Source organism: Spea bombifrons, chromosome 5, assembly GCF_027358695.1.
Source record: "Spea bombifrons isolate aSpeBom1 chromosome 5, aSpeBom1.2.pri, whole genome shotgun sequence".
NCBI lineage: Eukaryota > Metazoa > Chordata > Amphibia > Anura > Pelobatidae > Spea > Spea bombifrons.
The window spans coordinates 108,245,740-108,271,250 of NC_071091.1; positions in this window are offsets into that span (position 1 = coordinate 108,245,740).

Genomic DNA, 25,511 nt, shown 5'->3' on the forward strand with positions numbered 1-25,511 from the left:
GTTTTAATTTAGTACACTTGACCCAAAATAAAGACGACATAAATGCATCTTCCTAAAATATTTTAATTACGGTCATCATTTATACATTTATCAGCTGCATTTCTAGATTTAGCATTTGAGCCTCTCGGATAGAGGGCCGTTTGTGTAACTGGTAGTGGCAGCGGAAGACCGCAATATGGAGAAAACAACGAGATGGTTGGAGAGGTCACATCAGATTGAGAATCGGGGAGGAATAACTAGCTTGAGGATTCAGTTATTGGACAAATAGCTGTAACTATGGGATGGCTCTGGGGGGATTTTCCATAGAAGCCTGGGGGATCTCGTGCTTCTTCTCATCATCTGAAGATGGTATGGTAGGGCCACCGTAGAAAACCTGATCCCCAATCTTCCTCTTCTGGGGATGCTCTCCCAGCATGGGGATATGGAGCCCTATCCTTCCGTTCCAAGCCAAAGTCTGATCTTCTAGGTTCACCCCAAAAAGTCTTCAAAAAGCAGTGATGGCCAAAACGCTCAGCTCCATCATAAAGGTCTTCTGAGACCCTCGCTCCACTATGGCGTTTCCAATGAAATGCATCTAAAAAATAATCGCACATGCCCCAAAAAACAAAGAAAAACATGGAACATGTGAACAAAAGAATGCTATACCAGGCCCCAGCTCATGGAGGCTGGCATGATAAAAACGTAAACCTCCACCCACCAGCTGGGGCGGTGAGGGACAAAAAATAAAACGTTCACGAAGGTTCCAACGTTGATACTTGGTGCTCTTACCGATCCAAGTTAAGAACAAATAAAGTGCATTGAAGGTCAAAGAAATTTGATAAAACTCAAGAGAGAGCGTGCATGAGCGTCTCCCCCGATGCTACCTTCCAACGTATCAGAAACTTCAAACTGTCCGCTTCTATGAGGGATTCTATCGAAATCCATCAGCCGGTCTTCGGTAATATGACCTTTCCCCCATTGCATGACGGTACAGTGTAGCTCAGACACCTTACTTAAAAAGGAGCTCGAGCAGAAGAGTAAAACGTTTGTTCAATCTTGAAAAGACTGTCACGGTTGGCAACATGGCCGCCTCTGAGGAACCCACAGCAAAAAAAACCACAACAAGCAAACCAGAGGACTACTTTCTGCGTGCTTTCCTTCCCGGCTCAGACTGACGACACGCTGACAGAGACGGGTCACTCAGTCTCCAAAGCATAATCTCTTTATACTTTTAATGTCACTTTAATGACGGAGGGTCTCTTTTCAAGTTCACCAAGCCTCGAAATAAAAGCATCTTTAATAGCAGCTAGCGAAACACTGTGGCATGTTGTTGTTTGACTTTTAACATTGAGATGGCAGCCTTCAGATTAGCTATGCTCCTCTTGACAAGAATGTGACATGAAATCTTCCAGTTTTAGACACATTAGCCATTTTCAGTAAACACTAAAAATGCACGCTTTCCCTACACTCTACTGACCAAATGGCCCGGACAATGCTCTTAAAAGCATGCTTGATATTAATGTTTGGCGCGCTCTCTCTGCATATCCATATTGATGAAGGAAGGCCCTTGGAAGACAGGCCATTAAATACCATCGATGTGTCAAGATGACTTACTGTCAGCGTCGTCCCTCTTTTGCTTTCATCCGGTTTACGGTGAAAATAAAGTCCCTCGCTGAACCTCCGAGACGCTCTCCTCGTCCAGCTCCGATTATTGCCATTAGTCAATGCCAGACAAGCTCGCAGATACGGAGAACCAAACGAGACATCAACAGCTTCATTACGGGCTGTGGCGAGGGGCAGGAGGCGCGCGTCTCACTATCACTGATATAAGGGGAGGTTAATTTGAGGTAAGCGCTACTGACAATGGAGAAATATCAAGGGGCTTAATGTATTATTATAAATCAGATCTAAGCAGGGACGCGGTGAAGTGAGCGAGCTAATCACCGAAGGGCAGGTCCGCGCCACCGTATCGGTCACAGGGGAGACGTCGGTCTACAAAGACAGCTGTCATATCAGGCTCGTTATTTCACTAATGTCTTAGTGTGGATTTCGTAATTTGTCCTTTGGATCTGCAGGCTCGGGTTCGTGAGTCTGTGCACAGTAAAAGGGCATCTTGGTGTCCGAGAACGTTAAGTAATATGACAGTCTCCGGTGGATAGTGACACGTCAGCACTACCTTTTTCTTTTTAAGAACCGCAAGCATTTAAAGGCTGCCCGACGTTTGCGGACGATGCCACGAAAATTCCCTCGCTTTTTGGCTTCGGTAGAAAACGGGTGCTGCGGCTGAAATACATGGGCGCGGTTATACAAAGGCGAAAACAAACAGTAGGGAAGAGGAAAGGCGGAAAAAAAAAGATAAAAACAAAAAATCTGAGTTAAAAAGTGGAAGCTGCAGTGTTCTAAACAAGCGATGATAGAAGGTTGCTTTGCTACCGACACAAACTGTTGTCACGCCCCCAAGGAGCCGATTTCCCTGACAAGTCCACGCCCTAGAGGTTCCTCCACCATGCTTCCTGAAAGTTGAGAGCTGTATTTGTCGGCCTGTAACTGGCAGCCCACCACCTCTCTGTAAATACACAGAATGTTAAGCAGAATGGAGTGTAATTCCTGGCCATGTTTGCATACCACCCCTTGATATATTTATTGTGATACAGAAATCTCCTGAATCGTTAATTTATAAAAAGGCCCTTCCTCATTAATGTATAGCTGATTTATTTTAATAAGGAAATTGGATATATTTGAGAAGATGGAGATTCCGGTTGCATCGGGAGAGGATGAAAGAGATTTACAGAAAAGGAGGACGATGGCCACGGACAGGAGGCTGACACTCGGCGCATGCAGATAATGCCGACACATATCGGAGATCATGTGGAAAATGTGCAAGGAAAGCATTGAAAGAATCCCTCTGGTTACAAATGCTCCTCGAAGAATATTCACTAATATGTCAGTGGTTTCGTTCAGGGACCTGCAAATCTAAAGGCGACGTCCCAGAGAATTTGCCAAAATGTGATAACTTTGTAGAAAACACCACAATATCGTTAGAAACGTGTTTTTAGTTTGATACTAGGAATAATAAAATCCTTTTACATTTTGCCGGTTTCAAGCGAGGACATGAAAGTTAAATGAAAACTTAAATTAAATAAAATACATCAATTTTTTTGCAATTTAATCACATATAATAATTAAAAATAAATAACTGATTAACAAGGGGGGTCTCCGGGACCTGCCTAATGGTCAACAGTGAGGCCAATGATTGCCCCCCTCTTCCACCACCCTATGTGCACTGTGGCGGGGATAATAAAATAGGCCTTGGCTGGGTATGGGCCACAATTATACAACTCATCCAAAAAATGATGCAATTCACCCCGCAACCAATTTTGGCCAGTTTTTTTTTAAACTCATTCCCATCTGGCTCAAAATGGATACTTTTCTTCTTCCTTTGTGGCAGATCGTTTTTCTTGGGCCAGAAACGAGGACTCCAGGGCATCATTGGCGAGTGCTCGACGGACCCTTAAAAGGGAAGGCGGTGGGCACTGATTTTCTAAATGGTGTTTGGATGGTCTTCTTGGCTTCCTGCAGTATTTGGAGGTTGGAGGAGTAGGTGAGGATCATTTTTATTTCATTATTTAGTTTTTTATATATATATAAAAAGCTACGACCCATCCCATAGGAACGGGGGGGGGGCATAGAGAAACACAAGATGGGATCCATGCCTCTACAAAGCATCCACACCTTGTCTAATAGGGGCTCTGCTGGACCCCCATATTTTTTCTATTTATTTAATTGTTTTGTTTATTTTTTTTAAACTAAGGAGGGGGCACTTATCGCTTATCTCGCATCACCCTGTTATTCGTCAGTCAATAGTAAATTACAGACGGAAAACCAAAGGCATAATTAAAATAATTAGTAGAACGTAAACTTTTAACTCCAAAATGGGTGGAAAAAAACCTGTAAAAAAGCTGTCGAGAAATTTGAGTGAGTGAATTCCATTAAAACTCAGAACGTTCATTATCCCTGCTTAATGGGAAGATCCGCCAAAGTTAACTTTCCATTTCACATGGATTCAAAAAATCCGATCTCCTAACAAGTGGACTGAAGTTTAAAAAAAAAAAAGCACCCGCCAAGGACCTTTCGCTCGGAATATTTTAGGATCCCCGCTGATTTTTTTTAAGAACACGAAAGAGATGTCAGCATTAAGCAAATCAGGAGAGAAAGTTGCCTGACTCAAGTGCGTTACATGAGAAAAAGAATGATATTTATATTTTATATATATATATAAATTTCCACCATCCAATTTTTAACCAAAGGGAAGTTAAATGCATTAGAAAATCATTCAACATACTTACATAAAATGTTACGAATTTTACAATCGAAAAAGGGGAAAAAAAATCATTTCTAATGGATTTGGATGAAAGTTTGTCTCTGTTCTGTACAGGGTAGAATGAAAAGGTCCTTTTTTGAGGGGCTTCGAGGTGAATGAATGATGAATTGTTCCCACTTTTTTTTTTCTCCACTTTGCGAATGATCTTTCTGTCTCCCCAACGAACGCTTTAATGGAATGGAAATGAACGCAAGACGGATCGACATATCTAATGGTTCCAAAACAGGTGAACATTTAAAATCAAGGGTTGGCTAACATCTCATTCCTTGTTAATTTTAATGCCCCCCCTCCACCAATGGGATTCTTACATAGGTTTTCCATCCAAAAAAATAAAAAAAAAATTCTTCAAAGATGTCATCTGCGAATTAGCCCACCATTGGCTCGACAACCTCTCGCTGAAGATGAAATATCTCGCCCTCGGGACAGATGACCCAATTTGTCAGCAGGCTGAATACACATTTCAGATCCGGTCGGCGTCTGATCCCACTTTTATTTCCAATGAATAACGATACAATAGCCCCGTAAGTCGAAGTTCTCTGAATGAGATAATGCATCATTTATTAAACAACCTCTCTACCGCGTCTCTTCGTAGACAGATTTTTTTTTTTTTTACCCTAAATGAACAAAGTAATATTTTTAACAAAAAAACCCTCACATACATTGTACAAAAGTCCTAGTCTTGGTATTGGGGAAAAAATAACATTTTTAACCGGCTATTTCGTAACATGAGAATCTACTCGTATTGTGTTAAATATTATAAGAGATTCTGAATAATGAATCCTTCAATTAAAGGGTAGTTTTTTTTTCAAGAATTGTTGTTTTTTTTGGAATTTTGGAATATGGTAATTAATCAAAAAATTTGTAGGACCAAAACATACAACCAGTCCGGTTGAAGATCCATAACCTTGGAGTTGACGTCCACTTCCCAAGCTTCCGACGTTCAAAATAAATGATCGATGGTTGGAAATATGCAGGAATCCCATTGGGAATTACCCCGGCCCAGGGGTAACTCAGTAGGGATATTAAAAAAATAGAAAGTGCCCCTAGACTTGACAATAATCCACCTTTATTCAAAATTGTGTCGGTCTTTTGGCGTGTGTAACGTAACGGGGGAGACAGGAGGACATGAACCACCCAACGACTACGGGTGATTCATCATATGGGACAACGCAAGGCAATTTTATACCTAGCCCCAAAGTACATTTTTTTTGGGGGGGGACACTGTCGGTCACTGGCACAGGCATGCAGACAAAGCTGTCCATTGAGTTTGTTGGATGTCGCTGTAGAAATGCATAAAAGTGGTCATGTGTTCCTCAACGAGAGACCTCCCAAATAGGTCTTCTTCTCCATCTACCCACCATGTTCCAGCCTCCAGAACTCCGCGTGTTCAGATTTTTGGAATTATTTTTTTGTTTTTTAATGCTATGATGGATCGTGCGATATAATTCCCCAGCTGTCGCTGTTGCCTTCCATAGCGGATGTCATTTTGTTCTAATAACGAGGGAACGTATATGTTTTGTGACCCGCTGCGGATACGATTCTCTTGTGGGCTCCTGCTTCATCTGCAAATATCTGGAGAGCTCAGATAACGGCTAATCGGAGTTTACCTCGATCGCTATTAGACGACGCGCCGTAACGGATGATTTCCATTCATTTGTCACATTCCAAAGATAATTCTCTTCCACCCAATGGGAGCAAAAACGGAACGAAAGCAGACGAATAACTGAATGGGGCGTAATAATTACTCCGATACTCAAAACAGGAAGATAAGACAACTGCTCTTATGTTCATAAGGTGGGCTTTAATAGTGATATTCAGTTTATTTTAATCTCTAAATCCCATGATATAGGTTTATTTAATAATATAGATTTATTTAGTATATAGATTTATTTAATAATATAGATTTATTTAATAATATAGATTTATTTTATAATATAGGTATATTTAGTATAGAGATTTATTTAATAATATAGATTTATTTTATAATATAGGTATATTTAGTATATAGGTTTATTTAATACTATAGGTTTATTTAATAATATAGATTTATTTAATAATATAGGTTTATTTAATAATATAGGTTTATTTAATAATATAGATTTATTTAATAATATAGGTTTATTTAGTATATAGAGGTGTAATATGTAGGATTTAGATTTTTTTTTATTTGCCACCCGAAAAATGGGACCCCAGGGGTGGAAATGGAGCAAAGCTTTGTAAATGTGAGAAATAAAGTTAATCAGGACTTTCGGTTTCCTTTACATAAAAGTAACCATTAGCCGTAAATAAATGCCGAAAAAACACAAAGAATCGGCAGCGTCGGAAAAGGAAAGAAAACGACTCGAACTCTCCGGCGGGTTCCCGGCGACTCGGCGCATTCTTCATTTAATTTGCTACAACTGATCCCAAGACACCCGATGCTATTTAGGAAACAATGTGTTTTGCCCCAAATTCTATCGTTCCCCATAAATCTCACTAAGTGGGATGGATTGGAGAAGTTTCTGCCGTTCTCGGGTTGTTTGTCTACAGTAAATCCAGATTAACTGTCTCCTATTAGACAGATTTAACGTCCGGCGAGGAACCAATTACATTGCTGGGAGATCTCTAACCATTTCATTAGGGTTTTATTGGGGACATTCATCCTTCGTATGTCCTCAATTTATCAGCAGAACGGCGAGCCGGACAGGTATTAGAGAGGCCGTTTGCTTGTAATTCAAGTTAGCTTTGAAACCAAAGATTTACGTCAACGTTCCTTGCCGGTGACCTACGTGCGTTACTGAATATATATAATAACGGCCACATGGTTTATAACATAGAAACCCAGAACCCGCCGGCTGATCGCCCATCCGGCCCATCCGGCCCCCGTCTACTCGCCCGTTTCTCCTGTTGTAACGACTCAAACCTTAATCAGTCGTTGGTCTCGTCTTAGATTCAGGAGCCGTATGCCTATCCCATGCATGTTTAATCCCCTCGCTGTATTACCCTCTACCACCTCTGCTGGGAGGCTGTTCCGCGTATCTACCACCCTCTCAGTAACGTAAAACTTTCCATCTAAGCCTCTGACCCTCCAGTTCCTGTTTATTGTAATTGTGAACTAGGTTTCTCATGTAAAATGGAGCAACCGGCAGACTTATTCCATTTATATTTATTAGTATAATGTATAGTTAAATCAGTGAGCCAGCGCCTGTATATGTAACAGAATTACCAAAATATGCCTTTTGTGCCCAATTCTTAAATCCTGAAAAACCCTAAAGGGACCCCGTGAGATGCGAGCGCGATCCTACCTTGTTAATAAAAATGTGAATTTGCGTTTAATTTGGGGCTGTGATTATCGTCGAACGTTTTCTTGGGATTTCTAACGAGCTCCACGTTTGCCAATAATCACCGACGATTTTTAATATGTAATTTGCTGATTGTTGTTGAATTCTTTTTTTTACTGCATAAAATCACACGCGTGAGACCCACACGCGGCCCGCGTTAAACATCCAGGTTCTTGCCAAGTCTGATCCAATTAGAGAAAATACGGCTCTCCCCATCCTAGCTGGAGCGGCGCCCGACTATTTGGTGGGGGGGATTACCATTTAGCTCCCACATGAAGCCTTCAGTGGTCTCTCTTCTTTGGGGAGACACTTAGAAGACCTGGCCCTCCCTTCCTAATTTACATTCATTATTATTATTTACTGATTTATATGGCACCACCATATTCCGCAGTGCTGTACAAAGGGATTTAAGTAATTATTCTATATTGAAGACAATAATGGTCTGGATTCAATGAAGGAGATAAATTTATCTCAAGTAATTGGATAGCAAAACCTGCGTAGAACACGACAGAAAAATATGCGATAAGTAATGGAGATAACATTCTGACCACCTGCCTAATATCGCTTCAGTCCCCTTCTGACCCGTCGAGGCCTGGACTCCACTAGACCTCTGAAGCCGCGCTGTGGTATCTCCTCCAAGACAGCAGATCCTGTAAGTTCCAAGGTGCGGCCTCCATGGGTCGGACTCATTTGCCCAGCACATCCCAGAGATGCTCCATTGGATTGAGATCTGGGGAAGATGGCGGCCAAGTCAACACCGTGAACTCTTTGTTGTTCCTCAAACCATTCGTGAACCGTTTTGGCTTTGTGGCCGGTGCCATCAGGGAACACCGTCTCCATGGAAGGGTGGACATGGTCTGCAACAATATGGTGGCACGTGTCATATAACATCCTCGGGAATGGCAGGAGCCAAGGTTACCTAGCAGAACATTTCCCAAAGCATCGCACGGCCGCCGCCGGCTTGAAAAAAAAAACTAACTGTGTATTAAGCATTAACTTTAACAGAATGACGCGAGTTTGTAACATTATATATATTTTATATTTCATACAATATGTTATTTTTCTAAATATTTAAATTCAGAGGAAAAAGAAAAACAATACATAATATACATTATATATAATATTATAATACATTATTACATTGTTATATATTATCATCATCATTATTACGTCTTGATTTAAGTTCATCTTAAAAAATAATATCACAAATTCAAGAAACGCTTGGAAAAATAGAATTCCGTGCGCAGCGTACACGTTGGAGAAATAAACCTATTTACTAAACCCGAGTGACTGCCTCTACAGACCGGATCTGAGCGCATGATGAAGCGGTGCTAACTTTACATCAAGTCATTATATATATATATATAAAAAAAATGATACATTACGATTTAACGAATAACTGACAAACCAACGGATCGGTCTATATGCGGAAATATCTCTGGGAAAAAGTACCTGCGGCAGGCAGATCTATCACCGCACCTTCTAAGTGACTCATTTTACGAGATGGTTTTAATTATCTAATCCATTTCGCTGCAATGACACAATGGGGTCTATCTAAAAAAAAAAAATTGCCATAAACTTCACGCAGACGTACTGATACCGCGTTTACTGATCTCTTCTCACAAATTGGATCCCTTGGTCGAGCTGGTATTTTTTATAATTATTATAATTATTATCATTGTTATTTTTTATTATTATTATTTTTTTTTTTTTTTATATTTACCATGATTATAATTGGGGTTTTTTTTATTATATTTACTATGATTATTATTATTATTATATTATTATTATTGTTGCTGTTGTTTTTAATTATTATTATTATTATTATTGTTGCTGTTATTTTTTATTTTTATTATTATTATTATTATTATTATTTTATTATTATTACAATTGTTTTTTTATTATAATTATTATGATTATTACTATTATTATTATTGTTGCTGTTGTTTTTAATTATTATTTTTATTATTATTATTATATTATTATTATTACTATTGTTTTTTATTATAATTATTATGATTATTACTATTATTATTATTGTTGCTGTTGTTTATTATTATTATTATTATTATTATTGTTGTTGCTGTTATTTTTTATTTTTATTATTATTATTATTATTTTATTATTATTACTATTGGTTTTTATTATAATTATTATTATTGTTGCTGTTGTTTTTAATTATTATTTTTATTATTATTATTATATTATTATTATTACTATTGTTTTTTATTATAATTATTATGATTATTACTATTATTATTATTGTTGCTGTTGTTTTTGTATTATTATTTTTATTATTATTATTATTATTATCCTCTTGTAAATTTGTGAAGTTAGTAGGTTGGTCAAGTGATGTCCTACAGGTTAAAATCAGGCACCAAGGACACTAGAAGGGAAGATGCACATAACTTCTAGTCTATAAAACTGGGGGCAGTTTGTTCCATTTTTTTTGTGAATTTATACATTATAAATATCTGTGTTTAATTTTTAAATGTGAATTTTAATTTTTAGCTGCCACCTCCATGACGGTTAAAGCACCAAGTAATTCATACAAAATCATGTTTTCGGGGAATAAAGAATATTTAGGAATGCCAGTTTCTTTGCTTTTTTTTGCCAAATGTGGGGAAGAATGAGGGGGGGCAATAATTGTTTTGAAATTTCCATGTAAATTGGCAAATTGTCTAATATAAAGGCATGTCCTATAAAATATAAGCAAAAAACCCCAAAACAATACTTTCTGGGGGAAGTAAAAAATAAGTAGTAGTTTAATTCCAAGAGGGGATATTAGGAGCCGAGAACCACAAGAGAAGGGCCTTTAGATTCATTGTTTTTTTCTGGTTTATATTATATAATTCTCACCTTGATAAAAAAAAAAGTGGCAATTATACTATATAAAGATTTTTAATTTATTTTAGAATATTTTTAGTCTTTGTTTTTACTTATTTTATTTTATTTTTTTTTAAATAACATATTTAAATATTTTGGAAAACTAATTTTTAAAATGTTTCCTTGTAGCCGATGTGAATAATATTTTCCAAACGCAACAGATGAATTATTTCCGCAGCGGACGCACAATCATCCTACCGTTCAAACTTTTTGCCCTGTACGTTTTGTGTACAATTAGAAAAATCTATAAATTATAAAAATGGAAATATCGCAGAGCTAATATTTGGTCATCGCCGGCGGGCGTTCCACGCTAATGTGGGACTAATTTAGAGAATTATCGATGAATTTGCATCTCTGAAAGAATCTTCTCGCACTGATCTTTAGCATTTTTTTTAGGATGCGGTGATGTTGGCGCCGTCGGCGGCTTAATATTGCGCAATGCATTATTAAATAAAAATATTCCAAGCCTCCTCAAAGATCGGAACAACACCGAGCGTCTGCGTGTCAACGTCTCTGTTCTCTGTTTGCGCACCTCCTGGCCTTAAACCGTTTTACCTTCAACTCCGAGGATCGGCCCTCGGGCTTCACAGAATTCATTCCGACGACCCAAGAGATTTTTTTATATATTTTTTTTTTTTTTTTTTTTTTTTTTTTTTTTTTAGTGGCGGTGGGAAGCTCGGTTCTATTGACAGGTGTCTCTATTTTTTTATTTTTTTTTTTACGGTTTTCAAAGGAAGGTTTGATTTTTTTTTTTTTTTCTGAAATGTTTAAGATCATGCATAGATTTGACAAGGTCACGGAACGGGAACCTCAGTCCAATTATATAGGCTTTAAGGGTGTCCTTCATTTAAAAGAAGAGTGAGCTCTCTGAATATTAACAAGCTGTTCCCGGCAGTTAGGGATCCAAAAAGTGCGTTACTGCAGGGGAGAGGGTGGACGATGAATAATGAATGTCTCTTATTGATTATAGCGGTAAATAAAGGAATTCCCCAGGAGCAACGAAATGATCAAGGGACACGGCGGGGAGACTGGCGTACGCGGGCTCCACCGGCGCAGGCTCCTTTATGTTCTGTTTCATTTTATACCTTGTGGCGGCCGAGATCAATGGCCACTAGAGGCGAGCGTCTTATCCCAAATTAATCAGCTATTCTGTCTGTCTCTTCTGCATATATTTATGCAAAAGTGCCATAAACTGCATAAAGTGCACTTGAGATGCGGCCTTAAGTTAATCCTTCTTTCAAAGTTTTCTCTCTCTTTCTTCTTTTTTAATGAAATGTTTGGAAATATTGAACATTTTTATAAGTTTTGTACTTTTTTATTTTTTGCTTCCCGTTACATTGTCTTGTAAACGCAAAGTAAATATCTCGTTACGCGGGAAAGACGTCTGTTTTTTTCTTCCTAAAGTAAGTCGTTTCTGTAAAATTAGCAGATCTTATATTATTCAAAAGTAAAGATCACCCCCCAAAAAAAATTCCCAAAACGAACTTTTAGGTCGGAATTGACCACTTTTGAGAATCTGTCGTGGCTTCCCCTCCCTCGCGACCTTTAGCAATTCACATCATGGTGACGGGAAAAGATGGCGGCGCTCGTGCTCCGTTGGTCAGTTAGCAGTAGGGGACAGGAGATGTCATACAGATGACGGTGGCACAGGGTTCCGCCCGCAGTAGCTCTTGTTGGAGAATGGATGGCGAAGGCATCGTGGGGGCTGCAGGAGACTTTATTCGCATCTAGTGGTCTCGCCCCAGTCTTAATCAATTCTGTAGTGAAATTCATTGAGGAAACGAATTATGGGAACTTTAAAGCGGGTGGTCTTGCTGCACCATAATCCTGGATACATTGCATATCATCAGAGGTCCATCGTTCACCACCTTAAGGCTCCCCTCTTCTGGGGGGGTCGGTGCGTAGGATGAAGTTCATCCGGGAGATGGAAAAGTTGGTGCGCAACACAGGAGGTTACCAGGCGCTTCTTCGTTGGGTTCCATTTCTGTCTTGGAACTTCTGTAAGGGTCTGCTGGAGGAAGCTCTGAGGGTGGTAAGAGGATGTCTCTAGACCTTTCCGCGGGTGACCATAGTGGTTGGGGGATTCCACATCGCCCTGGAGTGGGGTCATTTTATTTTATATCATTTATTTGGTGCGTCACATGATTCGTATACAATGTTGAAGTATTATGTAATAAACAGAGATTTATAAAAAAAAAAAGTAGTAAAATTTAAGGGACAAATAGTTGAAATTCCATGAATGAACTTCTTAGTCTGAAGGATGCAAACATTTTTCTGAATTTATTCTACGTTTAATCTTTAAATTTTTCTTTAAATATACACCGTTGACCCCAAATATATATACAATATACATGTCTCCCCTAAATGACCATCGTTCCATTCCTAAAATAATATTAAAACAAAAATATTTCACAGAACGCAGATTTTGGGATATTTCGGCTCACTTGTATTTTTTATGGATCTTCTTGATCCGCGCAGCCGTCGCAGGAGGCCATATTGCTGGCACCGGTTTAAATCGGTGTAAATTTGACTGAAGCGCCATCCTCTATAATTATATTTCAGGCAATATTTTCCCTTTCATGCTTTTAGACAGAGCTAAACGGGTCCGTCTGATGTTTGTCTGGTTTTATCAGCGTTTGGCCAAGATCCGAATAATTACCTGAGCCGCTTGAACTCATCATTTCAAACGATGCCAAGGGGTCTGCCGACACTTGTAATTATTTCACTCGCTGTCAATGTACCAGGTGCTTTGTACAGAATCCCGCATTATAATTCCTGACAAAGCGACGGGTATTCATGTTTAACACAAAAATATATTAGGTTAATATTATTTCGTTTTGCTTTTTTTTTAAAAAAAAAATGTATTGTAAAAATCTGATAGAATTAATAAGTGGATAAAATCATAAGAAATGGACCCTCCATTAATATCATTTTTGGGGGTTCCTCTCTATGAATCTACATAAATGCAGGAGACATATCTGAGAACCTGATGGGTTCCCCGGAACTCCGGTTCAATTTCTCCAGGCATTTGGCCACGCCTCTTCCGCACACAGGTTCCGCCCACTTCCCATCAACTCAAACCTTGCTGACAATAGCCCTGCCCCTAAATGTGACAAACCCCACCGCCAGGACGCCCAGGAAGAGGGGAAGCTCCGCATAGCCAGGAGGCAACAAATGATATAGATAATAGGCTTGTGCGCATGGGCCAGAAACGCTTATCCCTCGGCATTACTCAGGCCTCTTCTGAGTATTTCCATAACAGGATGGCGGCTCCCCCAGAATGAGGAAGATGGAGCAGCAGAGAGCGAAGAGCAGCAGAGAAAAAGAGAAGAGGACCACCAGAGAAGAAGAAGAAGAAGGGAAAGAAGCGGAGCTTCTTTGTTTTTGTTTATTTTGTTGAGGGTCCCTCCTCTTTTTGGACATTTATACGAATTTACCAAAATTTGTACAAATTACAATTTGTGCGAATGCAGTCTGAAGTCTAATTAAAATAGCAAAAAAAAAACATTAAAAGATCAGTCAACGACAACATACAAAACACATGTCCTGGTTATTGATCTACACACAAACGGGACAAAAGAACAAAGAGCTGGCAATGTCCAGTCTGGCATCTGGACCTCTGACTTGGCCATTGTTGGGGGGAAGTTGTTTAACATAACCTGAGACTCAAGAAAGTCCCACTGGTGCTCCATTTAGACCTTTCACAAGTTGGTCACCTCAGGAGACCAACAAGGGCACTGTAGACTTCTCAAATGTACACTAATTGAGGCCCCTCCGAAATGAAGGATGGACTCTCTGGAGGTAGGACGCAGATTTGCCGCACATTGGGAGAAGTAAAAACACCTCTTAAGTTCCTCACTTGGCCCAGTAAAAGTTGAGTAAAAGACATTCTAAACCCATCCGCACTTAGTAAACGTCAGTGTCTGTGATCGTCTCTCCCTGAATAACGAAAGCAGTTAAACATGGGTAACTCCGGCTAATAGCATGGAAAAAAATTATATTTTTTTAATAAACAATTAATTCAGCTAGAGTAAGAATAAAGTTATTCCAACTAGAAGTGGAGTCCAAGAAATGAACTTGACCGATGAAGCTTCACAGATGATTGATACGTAACTACAGGATTGTAACGTAAGAAACCTAAGACAAGACGTTTTAAGCAGAGATCTCCTCCACCTTCATAACGAGATGGGAAACAGGAACATCTGACCTAACTTTAGGCCTGTTGCTAATTATTCTACATCGTCTCTAATACAAATAACATCGGAAATTGGTTAATTCTGTGGTCTTGGTTGGACCACTGCAGGTAAATATCCAGAGAGTCACAGCATCCCTTGCACGTTTTGTGGTTTTATTCCTCATTTATTTCCCCAGAAAGTTAGATTATGACATCATACTGCAACTCAGCACTCTGCCTCTGTACTTTGGTTGAGAACGCTCTAACGTAATATATAATAGAAACCTAAATTCTGTCCGTCATCAAGAGAACACTTCACTAATCATCAGATGACAAAAACAGTCTACATGTTGCGTTAACATATTCTTTAAGGGGTTAATCAGATCATTTTATCAATTTAAAAAAGTTTTAAATTCTATACTGTGGAAATCTTACAGAAGTGTCTCTTTGTAAAGATTTAGCGATTTCATAGGTAAAAATTGTTATTTTGTGTGTGCGTTTTATTTACTGTATTATATATAATAAATAATAATAATAATAATAATTTTCATTGATTTACCAATAAATAATCCCTAAAAAGATAATACCAGTGCTAATTAATGAATAGGTTAACATATGTTTATTATTATTATTATTTAAAATAAGGGAGTATAAAATATTTATAAGATATAATATATATTTATATATTTTATAAATTGTAATATATATTCCTTAACATAATATTAAATTTATATATATATATACATATTTACTAGAGGGATACATCAGCGGTAACCCAGCTATCCTTTGGTTGTTAAGGTCTAAGAAGGACTCTGTTGATACTTCAGACAAATTTTTGCATCTCAATCCACCATCCATCTTGTTAGACAGAGCTTTTCTAGTCGGGCTTTATTTTTGGCTTGAAATCTACATAACAATGTCCGTGGAGTTATGGATGGGGCACTGGGAACAACTTAGTAACATAAAATGAATTATGAATAGAAGGTTAAGTACATTTTAAAGCTCAATTTTATAGTGTGTCGACATGAATAACAGAAATTAAAAGGACAGCATGTCACCAGCGTCCAAATGTCTTCAACGTGACAATAAAAGCTCTTTTCACAGTGTTGCGACCTGATAGCTTAAAATAAGACATTTTCAGGATGAAAGCGGTGCGTGTGATCTGGAAAACGCGTGGAGAATTAACATCTGAGTGGTTCGGCGGTATGTTGACTACATGCCAAGATCACGGTGTTCCTTGTTTATCTTCTATGCGCGCGTCTTCTGTTCTGATATTCATGGTCATCCATCTTGGGCATCAACAGATAGACAATGACACAAAGTGGAAATTTTAACATGAAACAGAAGAATACAATTTAAAACCAAACTGCAGATGGGAGAATACGATGTCCCATGTAAAGATCCAAACGAAAATGAAATATAATCCCTCGCTTAATTAGACAACAATTAAAAACATCCTAGAGTAGAGCTGCATGTTGAGCGTACCGCCGCCTGGAGCACTAGAACAGATAGATAATGTCACCCACAGATAACAGTTCCAAGTCTCCAGGCAGATGGCCATCAAGAGGACCCATATTATTCCGGTCCTATTAATTTTATGTGTGATTCCTTTTGTTGTCTACAGTCGTCATTCATCATTTTTGAAACCCCTTGGAAACTGTTCCATGGGCTTGGACGCTTGGGTGCTATACTTACTATCTATACCGCCTTTAGGGAGAAGGGGCCTTTATGATATCATTCATCATCTTTAAAGCTCCTCCATTGGTTGTGTCGCTCAGGTGCAGAACGCTCCACCCTAAAGGTCTTCCGGAAGGTCAGGGAAATCCTCGCCAATTAATTTATCAACTTCTACATAATCTCAGTTCTGCATCATTGTGGTACGGCATGGCATGAAGGCCCCCCATATTGTCACGAAACCGTGTGGTAGAACATCCATCATCGATGATGCTTCTCCCATTCCTGCGCCACCGCGGCACTGCGCTTACAATCTGTAACCTGATGGAGATGTCGGGGGAGTAAGGGTGGTACATTCATCATCTTTGAAACTCCTTCTTTTGGTTCAAGCGCGGCAACTCATTCAGCGCCGACTAAAGTTATTCATTCGCCGGAATCTTGCGCTTCCCGGTCCCAGCGATCTTGCCGTGATAGGTAGCGGAGATGAGTTCCTCGGAATATCACCGGTTAAACAATGCATATTAATGTGGCCTCATTGCTTAAAATTTACTTGATGTTCTCAGCTTTGGCTGGTTTCTACAGCTGTTCTCCGTAATTATGTCTAATGTTTTAAATAGATCCACCTTTCTGAGGAAATCCTATTTCACAGTTCTTTACTTCAATGTCTCATCAGCTCCGGTTCCAGACCTTTGTTTTTACAGCCTACAGATAATAATTACTTGATCCATTAACTACTGAATTGAATTTGTGCTTTCGCTAGATGAACTATACACTTTGTCATTTGTACGTCTCAGGTCTTTATTTCCACTGTTACATGTAAACCATCATCTCCAGCCACTCGATTAAGTCGTGGAATTGTATCAAGACAAACGCTTGTCCTGCAGTTGTTCCGGAAATTAATTTACAAAGACGGATCGCAAGACACCGCAAATCTGTCGTTGGCTTTCATTGGCCGGCGAGCACAGGAAGCGCATTGGGTTCCGCTGGTGGAACATCGCGTTCGGGACACAGAATTGCAACAATTCCACAACTACTTCTCGTTTCTCGCGGTTATTTATTGGTTCTTAGCCACTCTATCTCTGTTTCAGACCCATCTGCTATCAGCTACAAAACATTCCCTGGACATATTAAATGACTTAAATTATTATACCCACTTCAGTGCTTAGAACAACCTACTCATGACTTCGTATGTCTTTTATGGGGCGAGAAAAAAAACTTATAAATATTCAATTAAGAGAGACAGACAAAGAGCCAGATTCACAAGATCAGAGAAGGGCATTGAGTTCGGCAGACGTTTAATGGATTGTTTAGGGATAGTTTTTTAGGAATATAAGATCTTATAAGTGGCCTCTAAAATCTATTTATTTGTTGGCTTGGAGACTTCTGGGCTCCCTACACCTTCCATAAATATTTAACTGGTTACCTACGTTCGAAAGACAACATCCCCACCGGCCAAAACCTTCGAAAGTTAGCCAAGTGCATTTTAAAGGTAGAATCGATGTCTTCTTGTCACTCAAGTTTCTGCTGTTGGAAGTCTTCCAGACCAAGTCTTGCTCATTTGATGTATGAGTTTTTTTAGTTTTTTTTTGAAAGGCGCTAGGTTCGTACGCACACACAACACCGGGAACACCATTTCGCCTGGGGTGTCCAACGCAAAAATATCTCTCAAGTTTGTGCTTTCCACAGCGAAGACGCAATGAAAATACTAACCCATTTCCCTGCGATATCCCATCTGGACTGTTCCAATTCCTACTACGGCCTCTATCTCTTCCCTCTTTCTTTGTTTCAATCTGGTCCAACGCCTCTGTCAGGCTAACTTTGTTATCCACCATTCCTCATCTGCTGCCCCCTGTGCCGCTAGCAACCCGTCAGAATGAGATTCACACATCTGCCCTATAGGATCCTAAACAAGATAGCACCCCACATCTCCAAACCATCACTTCTTTCTATTCGCATCAACAGAATGCTACTCGCGCTGTACTTATTCTCTGGAATTCCCTGCACTGTTCTGTTCCCAGACTCTTCCCTACCAATTCTAAATGTAATCACTCAACAAAAACCCACCTGGTTGGAGAATCTCACAAGCTGCCCTCCAAATACCTACATCCTACATTCTGAAAGAAACCATCCGTCCTCCCCACCTTTCACATCTTCGGCCAATGACTTCTCCACGTCCCCCTCACTGTAATCAAATCATCCTCACCCTCTCCTTCTTGTATTGTAAGATTGTAAGCTCTCAAGAGCTCCATCTTTTTCTGTACCAGTATGTTAATGTTCATGTCATTGTTAATTTTGTATTTTCCTTCCCTTTGGAATCTGCCGGCATTCTATAAATAAAATGTATTAATAAGAAGAATATATCCTTCAGTCAGGACCAGAAGCACCTCGGGTTTTTCTGTTGTCCATCTCATTGCGTCGTGAATCGCAGACGTAAGCAAGTTCCGACTCTTAGAACGACGTCTTCAGACCCCACCAGGAGATGTCTTTATTGTTACACTGTGCATGTTCTTTGTCATAAATTATTACAAAAGAATTGGCAAAGAATCATTTTTTTAAATAGATTGTTAATGAATGCATACTTCAAAAAAAATAATTAATGAAATGCGACTCCAGCTTTCGTTACCGGGGCAAACATAGCACCTCGCTTCTTGGCCACGATATGAACTTCATATGCACTTTCAACTTAGGGAAGTCTTTATGGCTCACAGAGAGACTGGTTTTCTCTAGTGGAACCTTCTCTCCTGAGGCAAACACTTCTGAGACCTCTTAGGTACCCCCAGACAGATAGCTACAAAAACTTATTAGCATAAATGAAGCATTTGTGCCCTATTAAACATACTGAACCATAAAAGAAAGTAAAAGTCCTTACGCAACACGAAAAGGCATTGTACATGGAGAAGATTCCATTTAGACAGCTCTCAACCACATGGTACCATAAAATAAATTGACCATTTATACCACCGCAAATGTAGCAACCTCAAATAAATCCACATACGTTTTAGTATTAATGTGAGATCGTTTCACACTTTACAATTTCCAAACGCTTTGTATGGAGAATTCTGTACCCATTCTGTATGACAGAGATGGGGTGTGAAGAGCAGACCGGTTAGTCTATCGTGCCATGTCTGGTTTTACACCCTAGATACAAGAATAGAAGGAACCCATTGGCCAGAACAGCCCCGGAGGAAAAGAATTGGACGGAGGGGCCACATGAATGTAGTGCGGACGAGGTACCCATGGTCAGGCCGGTTTAAGGGGTTAAGGCATGACTAAGCGGAAATTTTGGCACTGAAAGTGTTAAGTTGGTGGCACGTGCAGGGCCAGAAGGGAGGGGGTAATTACCCTCCCTTGGGGGTATATAAGGAAGGGTAGTGGCCTATAGGGGCAATCATTTTAAAGAAAATTTCCCTGCCCATCCCTCCCCTACTTTTGGCATTTGCCGGTTACTCAGGTTTTTTAAGCTGGTACGGTGCAGGAGTTAACCCTCTAGGTGCGGTTACTTGTGGTGCACAGAGGTGTAAGTGCAGGACACTCCAGGGGCATGCGCCTCAGTGAATCGTAAGGTCATGTGACTGCCGCGCTAGGGGACGCCGGCAGTTCCAGCAGGGATACAGGTGGTCACGCCCATACCAGCAGGTTACTGATTTGGTTATTAAGTGGTTATTAATGGTTACAATTGGTTATGTTTGCTTTCATTTTACAATAAATTATTGATATATATTGTGTCAAATTGGTTGTGTTAATAATATTTGACACTTTGTAACATATTTATAAAGGTTGAGTGTCGCGGTGCTGAAGTTATTTTAAGTCCGCACCGCGGACAAATAATTCCATATCTTTAATAAAGTTTTTTTTTAAATAAAGAAGTGTCTCTTGTTTTATTTGTAAAAGAGGTACCGAAACTGGACGCTACTTCATTCATGTTAATCCCTTTTTGAATCCTTTGTTTCTTTTCCAATTGTTTTGGGCACGTTTAAGCCCAAGCTTTCCAGAATTCATTCACTGGGTCTGTATAGTTTTCAATGGAAGTCTTTTCCAGGTATCTATTACCCTTTCTGAAAATCCTTGATTTTTCCACCCTCTCACTTTAAATCCTACCTTCTAGCTGGGGCAAAAAATGATCTTGGATGATCAGGCTCCCTGTAATACTGCATTACTGTTAAAAGGGAGATCGCTGATCTCCCCAGTCGGCCCACTAACACTATGGAGGCATGTGCCAGCGGGCCGTTGTTTACTTCCACCCTACGCTGTGCAAGTCATGATGTAATTTCCCAGCACTCAGTTCTAGGGAGCCAGCTCGGAGGTGGCAGCTGGGGGATCTGCCCTGGGTTAGGCCTAGGGCAACCCCGAAGATACACTTGTGTGAAAAAGAAAGTACGCCTTTTTTTTTAATTCTATGGTTTTATATATCCTAGCTGGTCAACATTAGGCAAATACAACCTCAGATGAACAACAACACATGACATATTACACGGTGTCATGATTTATTCAACAAAAATAAAGCCAAAATGGAGAAGTCATGTGTGAAAAACTAAGTACACCTTATGATTCAATAGCATGTAGAACCACGGCAATAACTTGAAAAAATTGCTTTCTGTATGACTTTATCAGTCTCTCACATTGTTGTGGAGGAATTTCAGACCACACTTCTTTATAACGTTGCTTCCGTTCATTGAGGTGTCCGGGCATTTGTTTCTGCACAGCTCTCTTAAAGTCCCGTCACAGCATTTCAATTGGGTTGAGGTCTGGACTTAATTCTTTGCTTTTTCAGCCATTCTGTTGTAAATTTGCTGGTGTGCTTGGAATCATTGTCGTGTTCCAGATGGCCTGACATTTGACTCTAGAATATTTTGGTATATAGAAGAGTTGATGGTGGAGTCAATGGCTGCAAGATTCCAAGGTCATGTGGCTGCAAAACAAGCCCAAGCCATCACCTCTCCACCACCATGCTGGACAGTTGGTATGAGATGTTTGCTGATATGCTGTGCTTGGTTTTCACCAAACGTGTGCATTATGGCCAAATGTCTCCAGATTGATGGGCAGCAGCAATTGCTTCTCTAAGATCATTGCAGTTGGCTTTCCTTCTTGGCATTGTGTTAACACACACCTCAATGCTCCAAACCAGCAAACGGCTAAAATTTGGGCTTTTATAGAGGTGCTCACACTTGCTGATGATCAATTAATCAAGGATATTTAATTAGCAGCACCTGTCTGCTACTTAGCATCTTAATTCTTATGGAAGCAGTAAGGGTGTACTTAGTTTGTCACACATGGCTTCTCCACTTTGGCTTGATTTTTGTTGAATAAATCATGACATGGCACATGTTGTTGTTCATCTGAGGTTGCAGTTACCTAATTGTTAGACCTGCTAAGGAACAGTCGATTGTTATTATTCCCTGGTATGTAAAACCAAAGAATTAAAAGAGAGTTTATTTTTTCACAGGTTTGTAGATATGCCACTGATCGTAGTAGCAAGTCCTGTCACACGCCACAGAAGGCAGGTATTTCTAAAAATGTAAACTTACATCATTTTACTTGTTACTTGTGCCATTTTAGCAAATAACTAAGCACTAGAGAGAGGTCCCGGCATGGTCTGAGCACCTTGAACCCATGGTAAGAAGATAGGGGTAATATGGTGGGGTGCTTAGCAAAGGCGCCAGGATCACAAGTTCTCATTAGCATTAGATGTATGATGTTCTAGCCATATATGTAATTCTCAGAGCTCAGAATTTTCAGGTAACGTTGACAGTGCTAGAACTTTCAAGCATGGGACAGGTAACACATCACACTGACACGTGGCACCGGAGCTGAGCACCACTCCAGGAATATAAAGCAATTATCCGTGATTGATTCACTTCCTGTGAAAGGTCGGGGTATGAAGACTTTCTTTGTCAGGTGGTTGTATAAATCACTGCTAATTGAATGGGCCTCCCGGAGAGCTGCCATTCTAGCTGCCGAGTGTAGCCGAACCAAGGGGGACCTTACCAAGTGATTTATATTCCCCGAGGCTTGTTAGAACAGAACAGGATCACATTTGTACACCTGGTATGGTGTCAATGGCACATTCTGTACAAACACTTGTCAAAGCTGCTTTATCAACTTACTCGGGCCCTACTCATTTACACCCAGTCATCCTTTAAAGTAAGAAAGTTAGATTTTTCTCCTCTTTCCTCTACCGTAAGCACATGCACTCTAGTGTTCCATTTGAAATAAATGGGAATGTAGCAGCCAGTCACATGTATGCTAACTGGGCATTCCAATTGGCTGCCAAAAAAGCTCATTCAAAATGGACCCAATTTTCCACTTTCTGTAAACCAAGGTCTGGAGTGTTCCTTTAAGACGACTAATAAACCATCAGGTCAGTCTTTCTAAAGAGCAACGGTCATATTCTCAGTTATCCTAATTGTTACAGCTACATAATGATGCCAACAGGGGCCAGAATGGGCCGGAGTGGGCCTTGACTGGGATGCCGAGTAGGGCTAGGCCTGACAGCTTTTTTTTGGGGGGGGTTGTTTTGGGAGGTTAAGGAGTAGTGTCATAAGGTTAGGAGCCATTTTGTGTGTCACCCTTCCTCGTGACTGTACTAAGGAGATGAGCTGAAAGGATGAATAAACTTTAATACAACTCACAGACACTGCGGTAACACCGACTAAGTGACGCAGGAGCACAAAAGAGTGACCGGTAAAAACACCACAGAAGTCTCCACCAAATGCTAACTAAACGACTCACTTATCAGCGGTAATGCGGCCTTCCCTCTCAGCAAACAGCATCTACAGTTCGGTTTGGGCCAGACCTAGGCACTGACTTTGTGGTTGTGCCTGGCAATGGCATATGGCTGGGCGCAGGCATAACCCTCCGGTGACGGCCTCAGTCAATGAAGCACTGATTTTGTGGTTGGGCCTGAATGGGGCTTTTGCCAGAATCACGCCAGGGTACGGATGGGGGGGGGCATTCCGATGATGCCCCATTGACCCGTCGTGATAGCAGCTGGGTGAGGCGGCCTAGCCTGCCCCTCGGACTCACGCGCGTGCCAGATGCAGGATGATATGGGCGCTGAGTGCGCGGTGACTCAGCTGCTGTCCTCGGTGACAGGGAATGCCGCATTGGTTTTTTGGTAGCCTGAGCACCTTTACAAATAACGGGCGTTTTATTTATTATTTATCGGAGCCGGAGCGCTACCTGTTGGCCACCCCTGGAAGAATAAAACCATTACAAAACATTTATATATTGTGGTTCAAGTGGCAAAGGAAAATGGTCGCCAACATCCTATTGGCTGTAGGGTCACCGTAACATCATCCAACCAATAGGAAAGAGAGATCTTATTGGGGGCACCAATAGGGAGTTCACAGAAGAGCAGCACAAAAACCCGAGACTTATATTTTCAAACAAAAACCTAATTTTGATTAATAAACACGATAACGCATACGGAGCTTTGAGACCGTTAATTGTCTTGTGATGTCTCTTTTTAGAGTGAAACTGTATCCAAATTGCTAAATTTCTGCAGTTCTTGTGAACGGAGTAAATTTAGTGGAACACGTTATTTTTTAAGCCCAATCGGGCTGTCATATCCCTCCACTTTTTCCCCCCCATTTGACGAATACCTGGATGGCAATATCCTCCCCTTCAGTCCAAAACCCCTCTAAAAAAAAACCTCAGGAAGCCACCGGAGCGATATTCGGCATCGGAGTTTCTTGGGACATAACAGCTGCTGTCACGTCACCCCTGACTGCTGCAATTATCCTTACAAGTCATGCAAAAATGAGTGCCGGTACCAAACGGAGCCTCCGCTGTCATAAAACAAAAAGCCTCCCGGCTGATTGTTAAAGGCATTTTCCACACTAAGGATTGGTTATTGGTTTCTCCCTTTTTTTAGCTGGTGATACGAAACAAAGAAGAGGCGTTTGAAAGCCTCTCGACAGCACATCAGCGGTGGAAACAGCAGCCGCGATGGCTAATCCATGAGATTGATTGATATTCCTGCAGGAATCCCAGGTGAGTACCTATTCATCCGAACCGACACCTCGACGAGAGGCGTTACTAATTTGTCTCGCGGATTTCGCATTTTACCGTCTCTTTTTTTTTTGCTGCTGGGTTTTTCTTTTGATATCATTTCTGTGTTTTTTGTATCCTCCTTCCCCCATCCAGTCTGGTTTACTCTATTTAACCCTTTCCAAATTTACTAATATCTACAAATAGTTTAGTTTAGAATAACGTGGCCAGGGTGCAATTTATCTGCATTACAGCCCAAACCAGAAAGCGATGGGTTAAAGCATCATCACCAGACTTGTGGGAACTGGAGTCTCCGGGTCAAACGCTACTTCTCCAGGCCTATGGGTTAGTGGAGCTCGGTCACACTCTCCCCGTGCTTGGGTTCCACCCATTCCCATCCACTAGCCACTCACTTCCCAGTCCTAACTGAGGCTAGCTCCTCCCCTGTGCATAACTAGCCCAACCCCATATCACGTCCACACCCACAATCAGGAGCAGGTGAAGGGGAGCTCCGGGTGGCCATCGCTGCGCGGTGCGATCATCAAGTTATCGACCAGTGATGGCCAAGTGCGTTGCGGTTCTTGTTTCATGCAAAGAAAGTGGGAGAAAAAAATTCACCCATCGCTGAAAAAACAAAACAAAGTAACACCTTCTGCCCCCTGAAAATGACCAAAAGTCATTCATGTCATGAACTTTGGGGCCTTTATCTCAAAATCCGACTGATTTTACAGCAAAACGCAACCCCTTGCAAAAAGTCATCGCTCCCAATCCGTTCACACAACTTCTTCTGAGAAGTCGTATTTTCCCCTTCTGTCAGCAAGTTTATTTTTTTCCCGTTTCCCTCTGAAAGCCTTGTTTTTGTTTTGTTTCTGTTTTTTTTTGTTTCCTAATTCCGATTTTTTATATATTTTTTTTTTCCTCGGTGTTGTAGATGCTCATTAAAAATTCTCCTCGCTTTCATTTTTTTTTCTTTTTTTTTTTTATTATTGTTATCATTATTATTATTATTTTTTTATTTTTTTTATTCCCTCCACCCCGTTTATACAACCTCCGGTCAAAAAAAGTCGCTGTTCTGTTTTGATGCGCACTTATTATTGAGGGCGTCGAG